Source organism: Fundulus heteroclitus, chromosome 17 (genome assembly GCF_011125445.2).
Source record: "Fundulus heteroclitus isolate FHET01 chromosome 17, MU-UCD_Fhet_4.1, whole genome shotgun sequence".
NCBI lineage: Eukaryota > Metazoa > Chordata > Actinopteri > Cyprinodontiformes > Fundulidae > Fundulus > Fundulus heteroclitus.
Genome location: NC_046377.1, coordinates 10815137 through 10838917, shown reverse-complemented (window position 1 = coordinate 10838917; position 23781 = coordinate 10815137). Strand labels below are relative to the sequence as shown.

Sequence of the window (23781 nt, the reverse complement as noted above, 5' to 3'; positions counted from 1 at the left end):
CTTTAAAGTCAGAGTAATGCTTTCCGAAAATTGATAAAAATCTGAATTTCATCAGCATGCCGACGACCAGTGGAGACTATTAATTGAGGTTTCAATTAGAGTTCTGTCGTGCTGAATGGTTACTCATTTGTCTCTGGTGAAAAACTCCAACTGGGTTCTAACTGGGGGAGATAATGGGATGTATGGGTGAAAGGTGGCAAATGAAAGGAGCGACAATTCGATTAGGGGAAGGAGAGAAAGATGGTACGTGGATTGCTATATTTAATGGCAGAATTAAAGAAATTGGGATGTTCAATAAGCAAGATAATTAAATATATAGATTATTATAGAAATATTGATGAGATAAATGAAATAAATTTAAAGACATAAATCCCTTGGGCCAAAGTGGAGAGTTGGAGAGAGAAGACGGAAAGCCATTATTGGAAGAATGTAGCTGGAGGTGGAGGAGAAGGCTGTGATAACGGGAGGGGTGCAATTTGCTTGGATCTCAAAGAAAGGAGGATGGAGATAGAAGAGGAAACAGAGGAGAAAGATCACTACACGCTAATGATCAGACTGCAGTGTTCATGAGTGTGTCTGTGTGTGTGTGCCTTCGCAGGGGAGTTGCCATGGTAATAAGTGGTGCCCATTAGAGCCAGTCCATCAAGTAGTCAGCAGCAGGTGTCCATCTGGGGCCCTCTTACACACACACACACACACACACACACACACACACACACACACACACACACACACACACACACACACACACACACACACACACACACACACTTATCTAATCAATCTTTCTGTAATTGGACACAGCCACATTATTAATGCTACATGTTCTTGCTTTTTTTTTTAGAGACATTTAACTGCGAAATATTGGGGTTAGAATGTCACGAAAACATGCATTTCACTTGTCAGCTGGGCTCTCATTTAAAGGACCATATCCTAGTTATGAAAGGTAGTGGTAAAAATAACACTGTGAAACATGTATCTGCTTACGTTTTATTGGAAATTTCTGAAACACAGCAGTGCATGAACAATATAGTAAATAAATGCAATCATTTGAATTTGTGTGTCCGCATGTTTTGTTCTTTTGAGAACTTAATAAATCATCTTTTTTTAAAGAGTAACAGAGGTTTATCTGTTAGGTGTAAAAATATAAGTATATAATCTTGCTTTACTAAAACTAAGATCTGAATGGAAAGATATGCTGACATCTACACTTAAAGGACCTTGCAAATGTAATGATATTTCTTAAACTCCTTCTATCCCGTACATAAAACCCAGTGTGAAGCAACTGACTTCAGATATGGCATAAGTGGGTCAACAGAGTCCATGGGGTCTAATCAATCTCAGTACCAATCCAGATGTTCTTTGAAGGAATTATCAATATGTGCAACATGTCACTCTGGTCAGAGGAGTTCAGAGCAGAGGGAAACCTTTTAGCCTACATGCAAAGTTTTGTGTGGTGGAAAACTAACTGAATGACTCATCTATGCTGTAGAATATAGGTGGGAGTATTATGCTGTGGGGATGCTTTTCTTCAGCAGGGACAGGGAAGCTGGATGGAGCTGAATACAGGGCAGTCCTGGAAGAAAGCCTTTTAGATACTGCAAAAGATTACCAGGTCAATGACCCTAAACATACAACCTGAGCCTTATAGCACAGGTTCCACCATCATTTTCCCATTTGTAGTTTACTCACAAAAAATAAAGAAAAATAACATTCTTGTCCATTTTCCATGTAACGAAATTCAAGTTCCAAATTGGACAAATCAATAGGAAGGCCTCCGTAAATCTAAAATTTCAGCGTTTTTTCACCAGCTTAGTCTATAAATCTAAAACGGCTTCCGCGTGTTTAAAAACAGTTCAATAACTGTAGTTAACCTCTGGCAGTGTGTATATCATTTAGGCTTTTTCGCATATTTTGTTTCTTTAGTTTATCAATTCCTAAAATATAGAGAGATTATTTTACCTTGTTCATAAGAATGTTGTTGAGTATGATTGGTAAATACTGGTGATTTTTAACATTTGCGACTAGAAGGTTGTTGGCTTGGGTTTGATGTTACCTCCAGGCTGAATTTCCAACTCCAGGAGTAGATAGAATGCAACATGAGTAGAAACTCACATGTTCTCCGTTCCCTTTTGGTGGAGTCCTGAAATGTTCTCCCTTGGACTTCAGCTCTAAGTTTGATCTGTTTGAAGCAAATAACTATGTGCTTTATCTACTCCTTTCTGTTTACTTAGGCCCGTTAGCTCTATATTACAGCCAATTTGTATCTATTTACCTTGTAAATAGCTGATACCAGCACTTCCTCTGAGTACAACCAAAGGCAGTCCAAGTTGCATCACATGTTTCATGTTTTTTTTTTCTATTTTGCATTGATGTGAATTTCTTGTTTGCAGTCAGCAGTGAGCATTCATTTGATGTGAAACTAATAACATAAGGCATTTGTGCCAAACATTCATTAAACATGACCATTTCTTTTTAGATAAAAGCAACCATGTTTTGTGTATAATCTCAGAGTGGGATTTGGTCAGCGTTGGTAACAAACTCTTCCTTTTCTGTGCAATCCCTAAACACCTTGAGGAAAAAAAAACTTTGAGAAGGCCTAAAGCATTCCCCTGTTCCCCAGAGAATCCTCTCTAATTGTGAAACAAAAAGGCACATTTTTTATTACTTAAGAGATAATGAGGTAAGCTCTCATGAAACTGTACTTCAAAGACTGGCTTTGGGAAACATATTTGTGCAGTGTGCCAGTTTATCTGCATTACACGTGCTCTCGTACTTCAGTGAACAGGTTTAGCTTTGAATTGAATTGAATTAAATTTAATTTATATAACGCCAATTCACAAAACATGTCATCTCAAGGCACTTTATAAAGTCAAAATCAATCAGATCATACAGATTGGTCATTAAGTTTCCTATCTAAGGAAACCCAGCATGTTGCATCAAGTCTTGACAAGCAGCATTCACTCCTCCTGAAAGAGCGTAGAGCCACAGGGAGAGTCGTCTGCATTGTGGATGGCTTTGCAATCCCTCATACTGAGCATGCATAAAGCGACAGTGGAGAGGAAAACTCCCCTTTAAGGAAACTGTGGTCTTGCTCAATATACAGCGTCACATGTAGCTTCTCAACTATTTTGCAGTCCTTTTTAACACTCAACTTGTACTTTTTATTCATAATTTAGTGCAATAAATCCTCTTTATCTGAAACACTAAAACTAATATGGTTTAATTTCTCCATTGTAGCTCTCTGAACAGTCCTCACCACATTGGACCACATACAGTATATGCATGAGGGAGCCGGTAATGGATGCGGAGGTTGCAGGTTTTCTGCTGGACAGGTAAGTTGATTCAGTATAACAGTGCAGTTTATTTTTGGTGATATGCTAGAAACGGGGCAGAGTGATCCAGCAACTACTCTGTCCTCCCTTCAGAGACGGCTAGTTTGTTCGTCTTGTCTCCCTCTCGGCGAGTACGTGTGTACGCGGGGGGGCTGGAGTGATATTTTAGCCGGACGGTTCACCGCTGTAGCAAACATGTTTCAAGGCATGCCAATAGTGTGAATCAGAGCGAAACACAACTTCACTTGAGTTTAACAATCTAAACAGTCCTCCTTGTCCATTTATTTAAGCGTGAAACCGTTTTTTTATGTTAAAAATTTAGACAGTACAATTAGGCTATATTTCTATTGAGCAATGATTCATCTACTGACCGAAGCCAGAAGGAAAGGTGCTCTGCAGCGGGCATAGATCGCATTTAATATTTAATCGGTGTCGTGTCATGGAGGATGATCCGTCCCCCGACACGGAAGCAGCAGTTCTTTATACTGGGTCCTGGACAGACGCCTTAACATACTGAAGGCCAATTAGGATATATGAAGTGCTTTCTTGATCGGTTTGTTTTCCTTTCCCCACAAAGATCGAAGCAACGAGCGAGGAATACTTGTTTGAAACCAGTAATGTCTTCATTTTAAACGGGGAACATACTGCGTGTGGAGAGAGGAATGAAATAATTTATTAAACGCAATAAACCAACACTAAACAGGAAGTGGGCTTTAGATTTCATCTTTCTAGCACCTATTCGGCAACTTTGACTTGTCTCCTCAGGCGGTTTTTACAGTAATTCACTTTTTTAGATATGTCAAAACAACTGACGTGGCATCGTTAGTTAAGAAACATGTTTGGATCGCCCAGCAGCAATGATGCAAATGTTGTTCTGAATGAAGGGGTGGGGTGACTCGTGTGTCCTGTTTGCCCTACTAGTCTGATTGCTCTATCTACAATTTAGAAGCCTGTTACTTCCAACCATGTTCAGAACAGAAGAAGCCTTTTGGATGAGAGGTGAAACATCTTGAGGATACAGGGGAAGAAGTCCAGGTGCCTTCTACTCAACAGAATGCAACACATGTGCTGGATAGAAGGGGGGTTAAAATACTGATACATGACAGCAGCTACAGTCAGATGATCTCTGTTTTCACAAGGAAAGCAAAATAAACTTTCAGATTAGCTAAACACTCTGCTCCAAAAAGATAAACCCTTCAAAAACCCATCAGATCTCAGCTTGATCCATCATGTTGGATATCCATACGGATATGGAATTGGTTATGTATTAGAAACAACACAAAGCCACATCATTTCATGAAAATGATCAAAGCAGCAACAGCTTAATCCGAAATTCCCAAAAAAAGTAAACTGAAAAACTGATGCTGCTTGCTAAATTACAGAAACTCAAAATGGTACTCAGTAGTTGTCAATGCTGTCAGGCATGCATACATGCTTGTATGCATGCCTGACAGCATTTGGCCGTGGTTCTTGTGAGATGACGGATGGGGTATCTCCTCCCTGATCTTGACCAGAGCATCACTGAACTCCTGGACAGTCTGAGGTGCAACCTTGTGGCATCCAACAGATCTAAATATGACATCCCTGAGATGATCTGTTGGGTATAGGTCATTCAATGATATCACCTCATTCATCCTACAGGAAGTGCCTGCACACTCTTGCTGCATGAGGCCCGGCATTATGATGCACCAGAAGGAACCCAGAACCCACTGCACCAGCAAAGGCTCTAACAGCAGGGCTAAGGAATTGATCCTGATACCTAATGTGAGGGTGTCATTGTTTATCTTGACTTGCACATGCCTGTGCTTTCCTCCATGGATACGCCTCCCCAGATCAACATGGACCCACCACCAAATTGATCATGTTGAACAATGTGGCAGGCAGCATAATGTTCACCAAAACGTCTTCCGACCCTTTCATGTCTTTCACTTGAGCTTAGACTGAACCTGCTGGGTAGTGCAACAGGCTGCCAGTCCCCAACCCGCCAATCTCTTTGGAAAATACCAGTCGAGCTGTACAGGGCTGGGACGTGGGCTCAGGGCCTACTAGAGGATGTTGGGCCCTCAGACCACCTTCATGAAGTCTGTTTCGAATGGCTTGGTCAGAGGCTTTCACTCCAGTGGCCTGCTGGAGGTCACTTTGTAGCGCTCTGGTGGTGCTCATCCTGTTCTTCCTTGCACAAAGGAGTAGATACTGGTCCAGCTGATGGATTATGGATCTCTGACAGCCATGTCGAGCTCTTCTAGGGCAACTGCCTGTCTCCTTGAATCCCCTCCTTGTTCTTGAGATTATGCTGGGAGACGTCAAACCGTCACTTTCAATACATGCTGTGGATGTGCCATTTCGTGGAGTTGGACAGTCTGTGCAACTTCTGTAGGGTCCAGGTATTCGCTACGGCTACCAGTAGTGACACTGAACCTGGTCCAATGCAAAATTACCAAAAAATAATAACAATTCTGTAGCCTCCATCTGCAAGACCATTCCTTTTTCTTTTTGGGTCATCTCATTGTTGCACCTTTAGTGCACCTGTTGTGAATTTGATTAACAATCCCATCTAATACTAAACTGATGGTTTACTGAATTGATATTATACCGTGATTAAAAAGTATTTATTTTTCTGAGCAGTATGTTATAGCTGAGGGTGCTGAAGTCTCATCCCATTCATCAGTTGACCTTTCGCATTGACTGCAAACACATAAAAAGCAAAAAATGCTGTGAAAGAAATAATAAACTTTGTTCTCACAAGCAATCTGGGCTTTGACTCCCTGCTCTATATATGTCATATCAGTAGCGGGGCCTGTGTTGTGTCCTTCTCCCTCAGCTTCAAGTTGTTCCATCAGAGTGACCGTTTCTTTATGATTTGCCCCCACATAGCTCACCCAAATTCCCTGCATAGATGATCTTTTTAGCAGATGTGATTTCTGCAGTGTTGCCAAGATGGCCACAGATTGCACACTATCACCATATACAGTATGGTACTAACTTCCTGTTTTATTATCGCCATTTTTCTTAAAAACTGCTTTTGAAATTAAATATCTGTTTTGGAACATCAATGGAAAAGGCATTTTTCTGGAATATGTGTACAGCTTTATAGCAACTCTGCATTTTTTAATCCCAATTATGTGCCCAACCACCGAGTCCGTACTGAACATTTTAGAATGAACATGGGACCGACATCCTAGTGTCTAACTGTGGAAAAAAAGGTTGCCCTGTTTCCCTGTCAAATTAAACAGTGTGAATGCAAAAAAGAAAGGCTTATGTAGTGAATTGTTATATAAATATGTTTACCGTCATCCTTTCAGATCATTTATGATGTGCTGACCAGCAGGATTTAAGCCATGGAAGGAGAGAAAGGGGATCGAACTGAAACAAAGGAGGTTTTAAGCAGTGCATCAGCACAAAGCTCTCAGATAAAAAGGAATATTAAGTAAATATTACATTTTATAGCTGCACAGTTAGATCATGCATGTGTGACGTTTGACCGTTAAGATGAGTCTTAAAAAATAACCAATGAATGCATATCAGTTCTTTGCGTGGTCTTCTGTTTTGTTTTGAAAGTCTGTGGCTTCACTGAAAATGCGAGTTCATCCACCCACCTACATCCAGCACACATGGGGAGACAGCGATGTGGAGATCCTTCAGCGAGTGCGCCTCAAGCTCAGTCGAGCATTCACCGCTTCCAGTGACCTAGAATTGAGTGACAAGGCAAACGAAAGCGAAAATGGCCTCTCCTCTCTCCAGGGTTCATGGATCCTGTCATGATGGACAGAGTGGTTGTCTGTAAAGAAACAGACGTCCACTATACACACGGAAAATCCCGGAAAAGCCCACATGGCCATGAATTCCTTATGAAACGCCAGTAAGGCTTCAAGTGATTTAGAATCTACTGAGCTCATTGGAGTCAGTTGTAAAATGATAATAATGCTAATGTCTGTTTTCAGGCAATATACCTCAACTTAAAACAATTAGATGGACATAAAAGGGTTCAGTGTTCATTGCTTTCTCAAAAAACAACATATTTTTAAAAACAAATTGAACACTTTTGACTATTTCCCCACTGATGTTTTTGAAAATGCAATTTTCTACTCAGAAAGAGAGGGAGAGAATTAATCTTTGCTTTCAGCATTTGTTGTCACCTATTTGAGCTGCAAAAACTCAACTTTCTAAACCATCTAATTTGTCATGAATCTTACTGGTGGGATTTTTGCCCATTTTGTGTTCAAAGGATTTTCAAATAGATGATGGTGGGTACCTGCAGGTGAAAGTTGGGAATAGCCACTAAAGCCCAAATGCCTCTAAACAAGCTCAAAGTGAGGGTTTGCCTCTGCCTCAGATATTAGATAGAGCCCCAAAAACTCTGTACACCCTTTTTACATTTTGTCATGTCACAACCTCTTCACTCTTCAATGCATTTACATGATGGGGAAACACATAGTAGCATATTATTGGGAAGGTTAAGAGAAATTTAGCATTGTTTACAAAATATTTAATAGTTAAAAATCTGAAATATGTGATGTGCATATGTATTTAGCCCAACCGAGTCAATCATTTGTAAAACCACCTTTTGCTGCAGTTACAGCTGCATGCCTTTACTGATGTATCTAATATTTACCTATCTTCAGACTAAAACTTCGATGCAAACGGCAGGGGTTGGTCAGAGTTTTCACAGTCCTGCAGCTCTCGCACAGATCTTCCTTTTTCTGAATACATAATATATTGACTGTCAGGAAGGAAGGACCATTTCACCCAGTATAACAGTATAAAAATGTACCTGAACAGGATTACCAGCTATAGCTTTAACTGTAGAATGGTGAGCAGGGAGTTATTTGAGCTGTTATAGATTTACAATGTTTTTTTTTTTTTTTTTTTTTAACAGTACTGAAGGCATTCAAATGCCATCTGATGTTAACCAATGCAACTTGAATGCACTTTTAAATGAGATTTGAAGTTTATTTTGGGTGGGTGGTGTCAGTGTTAAAAAAAGTATCCATGGCAACCACCATATTCACAAATCCCTGTAAAATGTTGTGGCTTTGCTCACAGGTGCAGTGATTAAAACCCATCTGCACAGGTTCACACTGCCGACGCTAACAGCAGTTTCTCTTCATTTTAGAAATGAAAGTGGCAACTGGCAACGTGTCATTAACAGTGTCACTAAGATTAATAGAAACAAGTTTATCCATCACTGTTTAAAGTGCATTTTACAGTTCTGGGTGAGATTAAGAGGACAGAAGAAGGGTCCTTAGTGGGGGGAATAAAGTGCACTTCAAGATCCAAACACACAAAGGGATGTGGCGTGCCCTTTCCCTTAGCTGTGCTCACATGCATCCAGCTGACATGACCAATCAGGGAGGCAGTCACATCTTCTCTGGTTCGGACTCAAACATCAGCATGATGTATAAGTAACCTACCCATCTTCATTTGTCCTGCTGACGGTACGGGGGCATTTGGACAATACTACGTTAAAAGCATTTGCAGAGTTCTTGTGAACTTAATTCCCCAATTTGAGCCAGGAAACTCATAGAGTTTGTACTCTGACTCTGACATGTAAACACGTGCACATGCAATTTTGCCATGTATTTGAAAATACAAAATTCAAGCTGTCTCAAAATTGCACTGGTAATCACAAATAACAAAAACAAGCTATTGGAATCTTATGTGATGGACCAATTGTATTTAGCTCCATTAACTCGCATGCCCCTAAATAAAGAAATCCTATGCAACCAACTGCCTTCAGACATCACCAGATTATTACAAAGAATCCCTTTGTGTGTAATTGAATCTGTATAAATACAAAGGTATTCACCACCATTGGCATTCATGTTCTGTGGCCTCCAAACCTGGAATTGAAATGGATTGTTTGAGAGTTTCCTTTACAGAACATGCCAACAACTTTGGGAAGCAAACAACCATTAGGACAAAATAACAGAAGCTTTCAGCGTGCATAACTGCTTACCCCCCTGAGAGTCAGTACTTTGTATAGCCACCTTTGGCAGCACTTCCAGCTGAAACTGGCTTTGGATAGGTTTCTGATCTGGTCACATTTTGCCTCTTTTTGCCCATTCACTTACCAAGGCCCTGTAGTGGTGGCAGCGTCATGTCATAAGGAAAGCTGGTCAGTTGATGGGAAGAGACAGTTGGGGCTAAATGTCATGTCTTTTCTGGTTTTACTTTGTTGTCTCGGTTAGTTTTCCTTTTTTCTGTAAATGTATTTAGCCATCTGATTCTTTTTTTTTTTTTTGTCCAGCTGAACCTTGCTTCCTGTTTTATTTTGGTTGTCAGATTTCAAATGTATTCTCCAAAGCTTGCTTCCTGTTTTTCCCATCACACCTGCAAACATGTTGCCATCTTCTTCATAAGTATATGCATAGAGCCCTAATTTGCCTTTCTTCTTTGCGTAGAAGACAAGTAGTGGAAGACAAGACTTGACAATCTTTTTATTTCTATCAAACTTTGTCTGAATGTATCCACTTTTCTGAGTTTGTTAGTTATCTTTTTATTTTTTTATATCTTTCAGCTCCAAATGTATCTGAGTTAAAACTGCTCTTCAATAGCTTTCCTTCAGTTTTTTACTCACGGTTGGTTCTTATTGAAACAGCTTCATCTCATGCTCATACTAAGCCACCAATATTTCTGCATCTTACTGTTCAGGTTACTGGATGAACAGTGGCATTCTCGCCAACCATTCGTTTAAAAACAATTTCCACACCATCGCCATGCATTTTGCATGCACAAGACGTCGAGCCATCCAAACATATCTCTCTACATTTGAAATTAAAAACAGCTCTGCAAAAGCTCTAAAATAAATGCTTCTTAAATTTGAGCTGGCAACTTTACACAGCTCAGCATCTTGTCTCTGACTAAATCCCATTCTATCCGCCGCTCGGACAGTCAAATATTTATCTCGTCTTTTCCACCACGCTGAACAGTGGCTGAATTGTGATGCTAATATATGGATTTATTCAGTGCAAGTGTACACATTTCCGAGTTTTCTGACTAGCTGGATCAAACTGTTACGATTAAAATGAATGAGAGGTCAGGATTGCTCTCAGACGATGAAAATGGTGGCAGGAATGTGTGGCCAGGCAAAATGGATGTAAAGAACTATAGATAATATTTCATATTTCACAACAGACAAACATATTTGAAACAAGTACAATTTTTTCAAAATTAGTTCCCGAAAGTGTGACAGGGTAATTGTTTTAAACTTTAGTTTCCTGGTTTTTGAGTGACAAATGTCTGAATTATAACAGTTAGAATTTTCTCTGTATTCTTTTAAACCAATAACTACTACCGTTGTATTATAAAGAACAAAAAGCACAACATTTCTGCCAACCCACTTTTAATGCCACAATGGAGGGAAAATGTGTATCATTGTTTTTTAAAATGGACAAAATGAATCAGGCAGAAATTTAAATAGACTCCCAGTATATAAATCTATGCATCCCTTAACGTTGCACAGAATACATTTTTTTACTTGTGGAAAGTTCCATTTTTTTTATTTTTTTTATTTGTATTTTGCTGTTTCCCCCCTCTTGTCATGTCCAGCGTTCCAGCAAGCAGAATGTTGTTTTGGCTGCCATAGCTATGCCAAACATATTTGCTTTACCAAGGGAGTTTTTTTTATGTATAAAGCCTCCTGTGACACCCAACCCTGGGTAATTTATTTTATTGCTGTTAAGGTATTCTGTACAAACTCCTGTCAAACATGACAGAAGAAGAGAGGAAGAGGAATACCAAAGACAGTGTGTGAGAACGAAAAGACAGAGACACAAAGAAAACATATACATTTCAAAACTAAGGAGAAAATTAAAATCCACCTTGCACATCTTGCCCTTAGCGGTGAATATATTGATTAAAAATGCTAAAGATAAGTTCAGTAGACTCAAATAAAAACAGTAAAAGTTAATATTTAACATTACCAAGACGTTTTTCAAGACTTTGTTTCAGGATCCCTGCTGAATAAAGTTTCTTTCATGTACGTTTTCACCAGAGCATTGTTGTGCTCTCCAAACCTCCAATGCTGCCATTTCCTGGATCTTCCCAAAGCAAGATACGGAGCAGAATGGAAGAAAAGGAAAAAGTTCAAAAGCATGGTCACTTGAAACCCTGGTTACCACAGCAACCATTCATAAAGTAGAGCCAGGAAAAACCTTAGCCCATAAGCCAGATTGCTTGGCTAGAAGTTCTTGTTTTTCATGATTCCCACTTGGAAAAACACAAAAGTGGGAGTATGTCTGCACAGCCTACTAAAGAACTGCACAAAGAAAAAAAAAATCTAAAGAATGGTTTGAACCTGGTCACATCTTTTCAGACAGCATTTAAAAGCCAAACGCAAATCCTTTTCTTCCCAAAAGACAGAGAGGAGTGAATGAACATAAAAGGAAGCTAAACTTTTACTGTTTCTATGAAATATTCTAGTGTTACTTTTTCTGTGGAATAAAAAAAACACTGCAGTAAACTATTGTGTAATCAAAACCCCACACTGGTCCTGCAGGCCAAAAATAGCAAAGAAAAAGTGAACAATACCTGACTAGGATATAACTTTTGCATATTTAATTAGAGACATATAAAAAAAAACAGTATCAATTCCCCATTAAGTCACATTATAGAAAGACACCGTCTCTCACACACAAGCATGTCTGCAGAACGAGACAGAAAGCAAGGTTTGCTGATTGCGGCTGATTGAGCGTGAACAAGTGCACCAGCAGGAGGCCAGCTGTTTTTTGGGAAAATTACGAAGATGAGAGGCACTTCGCCTGTCAGCATTACTGGGACAACATCCCGTCTTCACACACACACACACACACACACACAGATATACTCACGCACACCCAAATATGGGACCGCCTCTGCCACAAAAGACTTCGATACTGGGACGCCACATAAAAGCTTAAATTGTGGCGGATTTCAAAGCGAATCAGTCCTTATTTTTCATCAGCGGTGTGTAATTGGGGCGTCTCATTTTTGTACTTGACAGATTAATGGCAGAAAGCTCAAGAGATTGAGTTAGAGTACAATTAGGAGCTGATTTGACGATAAGGTTTTCAGAGCAGCCCCAAACAAATCCCATTCGTCAGAAGTAGAAAACTTAGCAGAAACATTAAAAACTAAAAACATCTGATGGATATGAAACTACCTCTCTGTCCCGCCATCTAGCAAGGTGCCGGAACATTTTTAAAACAAACTAAGAAGTATCTATCTATCTATCTATCTATCTATCTATCTATCTATCTATCTATCTATCTATCTATCTATCTATCTATCTATCTATCTATCTATCTATCTATCTATCTATCTATCTATCTATCTATCTATCTATCTATCTATCTATCTATCTATCTATCTATCTATCTATCTATCTATCTATCTATCTATCTATCTATCTATCTATCTATCTATCTATCTATCTATCTATCTATCTATCTATCTATCTATCTATCTATCTATAATGTGTGTGTGTTATTTATTTTTTCCCCAGGTTATAATAAAACACTGAGATCTGGCTATTCATGTGAGACTCTGAACTTTGCCACCCTGGGCAGAAAGTCATACAACCCATAACGACTCCCATCACTGAGTATTTTAGCAGTTTATCTTTGCACACTATAGAATCCCAAATTCTCTATTTTCAAATTAAATAACACACACACACACACACACATATATATATATATATATTACATTACATAAAAATATTTTATTTTGTTACCATCATACACATCTCCTCAGCAGCTCACCTTCCCTGTTTTAAAATGGGTAAGACTGATGAGAACCTCCGCATGACAGCAGGAGTCAACTGTGCACACTGGGGGAGTTACCACGTCAGGGTTGCAGGCTAGAGAAGGCTTGCTGCATTTTCAGTGCTCCAGCATGACAGCTATTTCTGTTACAAGAGGCATAAATAGTTCCTTTCACATCTCAGATACAGATCCAGGACGTCGGCCGCTATCGTCGGCGTTGCATAACAACTTGGATCTAGCAGACAAAGGCAAGGCGACGGAGAGGAGCGGGATGGGGTGTGTAGGACGAGAACAGATAACAGTGACACATCGCTGAAGGAAAATTTTAAATAATCCACTTGTTTTGTTATGAGGAAGATAAATAAGGATGCTTTATGCTATAGCATGGCTGCAGCATAAAAAACTGTCAAGATGCGGAGACTAGGTTTTCTGTAGCACCGTATTTGTGCTCTTTTCTTTGCATCTGATTTCTCCTCTGGAGTTTTTTTTTGTCTGCACAGCAACACACAGTTACACTGTACTCTTGAAGTTAGCCAATAGAACCTAACCTAAATTTATTTGTAGCTATGTTAGCAGTAGACAGTTCTTTGAATCTTCATTTTGTACAAGTACAGATTAATTGGTCCTGGAGGCTAAAGCCAACATCTAACCCCAGTGGAACTTGTTCTAAATCGCAGACAGCTTCCTCCTAAAAAGCCTCTCATGTCAATTTTCTTTTTCGCCCCATTGTTGTTGTTGACATTTTAAATTACTGTCATATTTGAATTAGCGAGTTAGTCACTCAACACAGACCCACTTTTGAACAGCCATTAGCTGTACCCTCTAGAACAAACTGGTTAAAAATGGGAGTTCAATTTTCAGATTTGTAACTTCAAACCATCTTCTAATGTACAGTGCTGCTTTGCTCGTTAACGCTGACGCCTCTTAATTTCTGCATCTCTTATAAGCTCCATTAAGCCAAATGTCAGCCAATGTTAATTTGCATTCTCAATGGACTAATTTGAAACTATAATTTTGTTTTATTGCTTTACTCTAAAAGGCTGATGGTGAGTTCTTTGATAATAGGGGCCTTGTTTCTCCCTAATGGAAAAAAGAAAAGTACCGCCAGGTTTACATACATGATTGCTGATTTGCAGATGTTGTTTGTGAGGAATTACATTTACTGTGTTACATTAACTTGAGTACTTTTCAGAGAAAAGTAGTAGTAGAGTAATTTCACTGCTCTATACATTTTACTTCTACTTGAGTAATAATAATTTAAAGAAATACCACTCTAACATGAGTATATTTTCTGGCTGCTCTACTCACCTCTAGTTACTTCACTGAATGAAGAACTTAGTAACTGAAAATGCACCACAGAAGTAAACCTGCACAGTTTATGAGAAAGTAAGACTTTTTGTTTGTACACAGGCTTCATTGTTCAACTGTTATTTCAATCTGCTGAGCTTGCTGTGCTATGTGGAGATTCAGTGATTATACAGTCAGTGGAAGTGCTTTGTTATGCATTACTGTAAGTATTGGTTGAAAAGATTTTTGTTCTTGGAAATCCGTTTTCGAAGAACTTGAGTCAAAATACATTTAAATAATGATACTCTTAGTTGAGTGCAATTTTTAGCTACTCTATCCACCTCTATTTGTAATTTAGGGTCTTTGCATAAAGGTTTACTCCTTTGTGGTTAGTTTATTGTTTAAAGCTTGTGTTCCTTCCTTTGTGCATTTGGTTAATTCTCTTTTAGTGTTTGGCATTTCCCCTATCTGATTTGTAAATCTTACAGAGTTTTAGTTCAGCTCCATCTGAGCTACCTGTGCTAATTGGTTTATTTTCTTTCCCACAGCTGTTCTGAATTTCTGAGATTAAGTACACCTGGTTTTAATATCACTCTCCACCATTTCCTCAGTATTTAGGCTTTTTGGTCCCCATTGCTCACTGCTGGAGTCTTCTGCACTTCTGGGTTGGACATCTTGTTCTCCCTGTGCCAGTTTTGTAAGTTTGTCTTGTAACTCCTGAAATCATTGCGTCACATTACCTCTGTGTTTCTGTTCTACCGGTGCTTTGGTCCTACCCAAAATTTAACCATGACACCATAACTTTGGCATGGGGGGTGAAATCAGAAACCAGCATATCAACTACATGCTGGTTATATGATATCTCAAGCACAAAGGGGGAAAATCTATTAGTCTGCATCACAAAATGCACTTTTTTTTTTGTTGAAAAATTCCTAAATCAGTCTTAACACTGATCAGTTTTTCAGCAGGTTCAAACTAGCAGATGACAATTTGAATAATCAGTACAACTACATGAAATGCTTAGATGCCAGATTGCTCTGATTTCCTCCTTCGGTTTGAGTTATCATGAGTTGGCAACACACCAGTTTTTAGATGAGCTTTCTTCACTTTTAATTAACTCATTTATGTGCTATTGGAACTAAAATAACAAGAACTACTAGGCTGAATTTTATAAATATTTCAGTAGAACTCAAGACTTGCAAAAATAGACTGATATTCCTAGTCAGTCTTTTCTCTAATTACTGCTGACATCATCTGTGACCAGATACTAACAGTTTTATGTAGACATTTTTCTCCTTACCACATCGAGCAAATGGAAATGAGCAAGTTCTGGTACAAACAAGTCTCAACTTTTGACTTGAAAAGCACATTATTAGGGTAGAGCAGAGAACTGAATAAATTACATGAATAGTTGGAATGTTTTGCAAGATGTTCTTTAAGGGTATTAATGTAATAGGTGACCTCAATAGAAAGATGTCCAACCATATTGGTGGTATGACAAAGGTAGCCAGTGTAAATTTTTTTTTCTTTTATATATTGGCATAGAGCTTTAAAGACAAAGAAACCCAGAAGAAACGTAAAGGGGATGGCTACAAGTTTAACTCATGTCAATCAACTCTGCAGTCACAGCTGAGCGATCAGCATCTTTAGTTTCTGCTTCAGTGAACACCAAACTTCATGATGTATTCCCAGTGCTATTCCAGTCTTTTCCCTCTAGGAATCATATATCTCTTTGCCTTTTTTAACACTGGATCTTGAGCCTTTCTTCATTGTTTTCCTCAGTTCGCTGGGAGATGCTAATAGCTGTTAGCTGGTTCCTTGTTTATTCCCCGCTGCACATGCGCAGTATCGTACTTCCGTTGCTATTATAAATATAAATGAAGGGCTTCATTTACTAACAAACTGAGCAAAAATTAAGCATAAAACACCAAAATAACTAATACGCCAGCAGGATGGTATAATCTTTCAAAAAACTTTGTATGCAACCAAAGTTGCATTCTGTTCTGTCTCTCTTTTAGGTCGGTTGTGTTTTTCTCTCCTCTCCAGCTTTCATTCCCCCTCCCCCTCTCCTGCTTCTGCTGCTACGTCTTGTCTTTCTGAGCACTTTCTTCATATCAACCAAACTCTAAAAAACATGGATCTGGTAAGCTGGTCTCTGAATACTATTGATACAATTTTTTCGACAGGTAGGCAACGAAAGGGGGACCTGTCCGGTTCTGATTTGACTAATTTTGTGGGATACACCCTATATTCTTGGATGGAAAACGGTGTGTGTTTTGACTTTGTCATTCCTGGACGTTTGAAATGTTTGCATGTTTGGATTCAGGATACTTGGATTTCTACTTATTGGATTTGGTGGATTTTAGATGTATCAGCAAATACAGCGGATTTCGGGAGCCATTTGGCCTTGATCAGGCGGCCGGCTGCAAATAACGCGCTCACTAAGGCAATGAACGGACAGATCTGGAAGGTGGGGGAGCAAAGTCGAAAAGATGGATGTGCTGGTATGCAGACTGGCTTCTGTGGTTGAACTTAAGGGGAGATGGGATAAAATCTGGAAGTGTAACGCGGAAAAGCCCAACAATTTGGAATATTGGATTTCGCAATTTGGAGCCAGCAAAAGACTTAAAGCTGACAGGAAATCAGTGCAGCTTGTCTCATAACAAACAACATATTTGGACTATGCCTTCCCTATCTAGTCACTCCTGGTTTGTTATGGCGTAGAGTGCTCAGAACTCTTCCCCGCTCCCTCCTCTCCCGCTGACATCTGCGGATGCTTTCTGAACTGTTGGCTGGCTGATAACATCGAGGACAATGGCCTCTGGAGAGTGTTCACGGAAATATAAACACTTTCACCCAAACAGACACACATAACTGATGCTCATATAAACTGATGAACTTACACGCCACTAGTCTCAAATGTTTACCTTCTGCTATGTGTCTCGTCTTATTTGTGCTTTTTGTGCAAGAGGTTTTTGATATCTCAAACTGTATCCTGTAATAGGATAAAGTATGAGGTATGTTTTTTCCCTCCCACCTTCCTTTTTTTTTGTGGCCTCTATTTTTCCACAGAGTAATGGCAGTGCCATGTGGGCACCGTGTAAAACGGTTCCTTGGCAGCAAACCTTAAAAAAACAGTAAAGACACATTAAAAGTAAACAATTTTAACATTCCTGCCAAGCCTCTGTCTCGTTCGGTGGACTTTGGGGCATCCAGTTTAAAGCAGTTCGAGTCAATGACAAGGAAGCGGCTCATTTGGGAGTCCAGCCTGGGTGAGATTTTACACAGGTCTCCAGTGGGCTGCGTTAGGCTTGTAGAGCATGGGGATCTCTGCACGGCCTGTCAGAGGTGTGGCTTGGCTCCAGGGTCAGCTTTCTCCTGCACAGCTTAGCAAGATCACAGCTGCTTTTATTTTCACAGAAAGCGCACTGTACTTAGCTTTGCTCTAGTCTTTGGGTCACCAAACTCCATTCGGACCCAGGGTTGCTCTTGTGTAGACCTTCTCCTTACGAGTGAAACTGCAACAGTCTTACATTTCCAGTGGCTTTCAGCCAACAGTCCAACATCCAAGTTCTCTCCTGGCTGATTTCCCAACACATATTTATTTTTCTGTAAAATCAATTCTTTTATTCTTCATGGCTCTAGACATTCTGTGGGTGTATTATTTTTGAAAGCTTAATCGTTTTGATGAAAAAGTTGTACTTATTACCTTTTAACATCGATCCCTTGTTAAAGTGTAGATTGTCATTGTCTGCTGATATAGGATTGTGTGTGTGAATATGGGAACATATTTATTTATTTATTTTAATTTTTTTTTAAATCGCTAAACTTAGCTAAAAATAGAGGTCTCCAGATGAAACTGTAATTGAGCTCTCGTAAGGGCAAGAGCTTACAATTCCAAAACTTTAGAAATTTACTCAAACTGCTTCCAATACAAAAAAAAAAGAAATATCCAATTGTGGACACTTCAGGCAATGTTAAAATTTCCAGGTAAAAAGAAAAATTATATTTTAGTTAAAAACCCGAAGAAAACTTAGTTGTACGGTGGCTAATAATGTTAAAGTTTACTTCTAATAATCTAAATCTAAAATACATGAAATATCATGAATTGTGAAAATAAGAATACAAATCAATGCAGTTTTGGTAACTTGGAGATGGGCTTGTTCCCTTGAACACCTAGTACCTAGAGATGTCAAAGCAGGACTCAACTATACTTGTATTAATAGATTCGTTAAACATTGAAACATTTATTGTTAGAAAACATATTTCAAAGTGGAGATTCTTAAAATCTTTTTAACCCAATGAAGCTACCTTGTCTCTTGAACACAATATAATTTTACCTTTGCGTTGTCTTGTTCAAAAATGCTCCCATATCGTGCATAGTTTTTGTAGAGTTCAAACCACAGAATAAATCTACACCACAGTACATTTAGGATTTTTAATGTACAGTTTTCAAGATAAAGTTCTTTGATAAACAAAGGGACGATTTTTGGCTATATAAAAAGCTATTCAGAAACAAGTGACTAAACTTGGAGACTACAGTGGTTGTGTGCTTACATTTTTAGGTATCAAATACAGACACATTTAGCTCAGAGTGAAGAGAGTACTCACAAAGTTCAGAGGAAACGTCTCACTGACTGATTAACAAGATTCACTTCATCAATAGTTTCAACCACGTTACTACACACTGAGCCATTCATGAGCTATACTTCCAGAAATATGCAAAATAATAATCAGGTTCAGAAGCCAGGTTACGCATCAGCCCCACCAGTAAACACTTACTTGTTAAAATACAAAATCTTTATATAAATGTATTAAAGTGAGAAAACTAACACTACAAGCTGCACAGTGGAGCAGTTGGTAGCGTGGTTGCCTAGCAGCAAGAAGTACCAGGGTTTGAATCCCAGCCTGGGGTCTTGGGGCATAGTTTGAATGTCCTCTCAATCCAGTCCCGTGTATTAAAGTGAGGAAAAACCATGTCTAGAAGAGTAAATGATGGATTCATACAGTGGCCCTCAATAGTGGCACTTTTAGCGATTGTAATAAAGAGTTGCCACATAGATTATAGGACGCTGTGCTGCAGAGCTGCTCATACTTGCCCACTTAGGCAATTAACTTGATGAAGTGCAGCTAACACCAACCAGAGGCTACATCCACAAAAAGGGCTATGAGCTCAATATGTAGAGTTTGCCTGAGCCAAAGAGGCGGCAGTAGTTATGGTTTTATTTTTATCGTACGCATCTTCTAATGCTGGAGCTAAAAGTAAAGTGGCTTCTGAGCTGAGACAGATTCCCAGATAGAGAGTGCAACAACCACAAGAGACAAAGAAAAGGTGTTTGGCAGTGCAGAATTGTATGCAAAAAGGTCTTCGCAATATACAGTATACCAATGAGCATCAAACCTGGGTCACCATGTAGTTCATGCAGTTCAACAATAGATGCAGCTTATTCTGATCACAGTAAGAAGTTTATTCAGAACATTTTCTAAAATCCTTTTGTGCTAAATGTTGATATAACATTTCTTTAAAATCTGCATATGTCTTGGGTTCCAATAAATGACCTTGTATTTTTGACCCTCATGTTGACCCAGGAATGATTAGTAGACTCCAGAAAAAAGACTTACAGAACAAGACACTTGTAAATGCCCTGTGAAGAACACTTCATTAGTTCCTCTTAAAAGCTCAAGTAATGACACTGCGGGGGGTCTTGGAGGTCAAAATGTTTTCTTGCACTGTAAGATTGCAGCTGTTGAAAGGCTACCTGTCACAGGAAATTTGTATTTGGTTAAACTATTCTTTGCAACAACCCTTCTTGACAAGAAATCTTACTTATTTCCCCTTACATTGACACGTTTGTAAGGAAAAAAAAATTCTAGGTTGATCAGCAGAGTAGAATATGTTAGCTGTGCCCATGAAATTCTAGTTTTGGTGGAGGCAGAGTTGTGGCACGAGCAGCGTCTCCCTCCCCCTCCCATCCACTCTCAAACCCTTATCTCTATTCAATAACTATGTTTACTGGGACAAAAGTAATCAGAATAAAGGTCCAATTGGAATAAAATGAATAACGTAAAGAAACCAATCAAAATTTTATGATCAGATTACGCTAAATCGGAAATAAATTGTATTCCGAATGAGAGGGGTGGTTTATGCCAATTGAAAATCCGATCAGTCACAATCCCTTATCTCTGTCTTACCTCAATGGGACTGAACTGTCTTCCATGATGTCAGTGCTCACCCTAAATTAATTTATCAGACTACCTGCAGAATTTGGGAGTAGAGGGAATGGAACGGCCTTCCTGCTTTCCTGACCTCAACCCTTTTGGAGACTTATAATGTCTCCTTGCCGTTTGTTTTAAAGTTACCCAACTAAGCAATCTGGCTGATTTTGTTATAAATGTTGGTTGAAGAATGGGATGTTATGCCACAGCAGTGCGTGACCAAGTTTGTTAAATGAATGCACTGTTAATAGTCTTTGTGTAGACACAAAGACGGGAAAAGGCTGGAGTGGTGCTGTGACACTGTCAAAGAAACATGCTAAAGACACCAGGTTTGCGCAGAGAACTCATGTGAAGTAAACACAGCACCATGGCGGGGGATCAGACACAGCGGACATGCTGTGTAGAGCAGGGCCATTTGAAAGAAAGAGTCCAAGGCGGCTACTAACGGCCATAACAAAGCCGCAGCATCGGATGGTGCCATCTTTATCTGTGAGCGTTAGGCGCATGTAGGTTACAGAGAAAAGTGAAGCTAGGACGTCATCGTTTGATAAAAGATGCGGCTCCCATGTACACATGGAAAAATAAAACCGGCATTTATAAATGTATTCGCTCAGGGACCCGGTTTAAAAAATGATAATTTATGGTCTTCCCAAAACGCCGCATCCATGTGGATGCCCAGTCTAAACGACTAAAAACCTTTGTGGATTGAAGTAAACTCGTTTGTGTTTCTTCAAACCTCAGTCGTCTGATCCGATAAGTGACACCAAATAAGAGTCGATAACAGAATAACTTTTTTGGCACTGACCGTAATTGGTGAGGTTTTTCATAGATGCAGCCCCACATACTGTACTGCTCAACCAACAAATTACTTTCTTACAAATGTGCCACTATTAAAAAGAAAATAAACTTTGCAAGGATGTAGGATTTCGTGTCAAGAAGCGTTACAAAAAAGAGATACTCAAGAAAACTAAGATATAAATCTAGATTTATATCTTAAATCAGATTTAGTATGGCTATCAAACTGAATTATATGGTGTGGCACTGTATGTAAAGCACAGGTGATACGACCTAATTACTTTAAAAATGGCTAAGGATCTATTTATGGCAAGGATTTTCACTATTTATTTTTAGCAAAATGTTCTTAGACTTTGAGGCCTTCTTGCCATTACCCTAATCTTGCTTTCCAATCCTTCTACAAATCTGGACTACCGAGAGACAAGCGGCAGTCTGTTTTACAGTACAGAAATATGAAAATGGCAGGGGAAAAAAACCTCTTTTGTATTTACATTTTGCAGTAATGGATTATATAAACATAATTTATTGCATAATCACAATCTGGTTCTAGTTTTCATTTACAACATATTGTAAAAACCATAGATTATCTGTTTTTATAAATGACATTTGTTGACATAATTGTGTTTATACTTTTGTGTTCTGTTGTAAAAAATAAATTTAAAAAATGAACTATCACACCTACTGAAGTGTACAGTCTGTCAGTATCTAACATATACCTACTAAACGCTACTAACTGTACTGTAGAATAAAATTCAATTTACTCCAAATTAAGGCAAGGTCTTTTGAACCGGCTGTATAAATTATTTAATGTTTTTTAAGGGAATTTGTCACAAATATTTGTAACGTGTTCTAGACCTGGAACCAACATTTGCAGCTTGATTACTTGTGGTTCTAAGGAGAACATTGATTTGTTGATCACAGCGCATTTATCAAAAGAGCACCAAAGAAATTGTACAGTATATATACAACCCCCAAAGTGTAAGGCATAACACAATACACAAGTATAGAGCAGAGTCCCAAGTGAATCACTTTCAGTTATATACTATAACTACCCACTTCACTGATATTCACTCTATTCAACTCAATTTGTAGTGTTTTTTTTTTTAAACCAATAACATTTGGCTTCATTCAATTCAAATAAAATGTCTTTATATCATTGACATCCTTTTTCCCCCTTGTGTCCATTTTTGCAGTACTCTGAGACCAGCTCCAGTTTCTTCTGGGTCGACCAGATATTTTTGTACAGCAGTCCTAAAAGTCATTCTCTATAACCAAATTCCACATCGCAGACACCTGTGGGATATTTTTCTTTTGAAATCCACCGATGTCCTGCGCTATTTAGCTATATTTTTCATTTTTTTTTAAGCCTTAATCCCTTATGTGCACCGTTATTTCATAGGAACTGTACATTTATACTGATTCAGTCTGTAAACACAGTTGTGTACTTGTATAGGCAGTGTAGGCCTTTTAGTAGGATGTTGTATCTGAGTTTTTGTACAAAATACACACACTAATAATGAATCATCCTCGTCTCGTTAACCAACAGTGGCACAATTTCAAGGTGATTAGGATTCAGTATTTCTCTCTTTAGCTGAATGCTTCAGGGTTCCTTTGTGTATAAATATCATTCATGAAGGCAAAGGACATTTATTTTGGCTTTTTTTTTTAAACAGCCATACTGTTAGACACTTATTGGCACCCTTGAGAAAAATGTGAAAAGAAACTGTTGCCTTTTAATGGATCACCATAATCTTACTCTGATTATTTAGTTCTAATCTTATTTTTATTTATTAAGGCAGAAAGGAAAATAAACCCATAATGAGTCATGTTTGGTTTTTAATAAGAGCACTCTAACAATTCCTATAAATTTGAATGTAACAGTTTTTTTTATGTACTCCTAACTTTTTTCTCTGAACCTTTTAAATATTAATGCAAAACTTCTGCTAAACCTCTGAGGAGAGCCTGATAAAACATTTTCAGGCAAAGGCTACGTGTGTTTGCATTTCACAATAACTGATCAAATCCAGGCTATAAGCTCAGTTTTAAAATTTAAAAAGAAGAAACAAGAGCCAGAAGCAAAACTAAGAGTGGATGTATTTTTAAAAACTGTTTTAAAACTCAAAAGTCTGCATTAGCTCCCATGTCACTCATCCTTAAATGTTTTTTAATGGCATTTAGATCAGTGAAACATGCGGGATTGTCCATATAAGGGATGCTATAGAAGGCTTTTGTGAGAAGGGGATGTGAACAGCAGCATTGTGCTGATGAAAGACCCGGTCGTCATCGTCACACAGACAAGGACCCTCAGACAAGCGGGATACCCGCTGCAGTATCTCACATAGGTTTGACTTCTCTGCACAATCTGAAACTCCCGAGATAATCTTAAAACATCTGCAGCATGAGTT

General features: G+C 38.7%; 1 long non-coding RNA gene across 1 annotated transcript in view; it reads left to right on the top strand.

Annotated features, from left to right (window-relative positions):
- Nucleotides 1-23781, top strand: part of LOC105915955 — a 60418-nt gene that overhangs the window by 10042 nt on the left and 26595 nt on the right. The window contains exon 2 of the long non-coding RNA XR_004933134.1: nucleotides 3241-3335. This is a non-coding gene — a long non-coding RNA (uncharacterized LOC105915955). The remainder of the gene's footprint in view (nucleotides 1-3240; nucleotides 3336-23781) is intronic.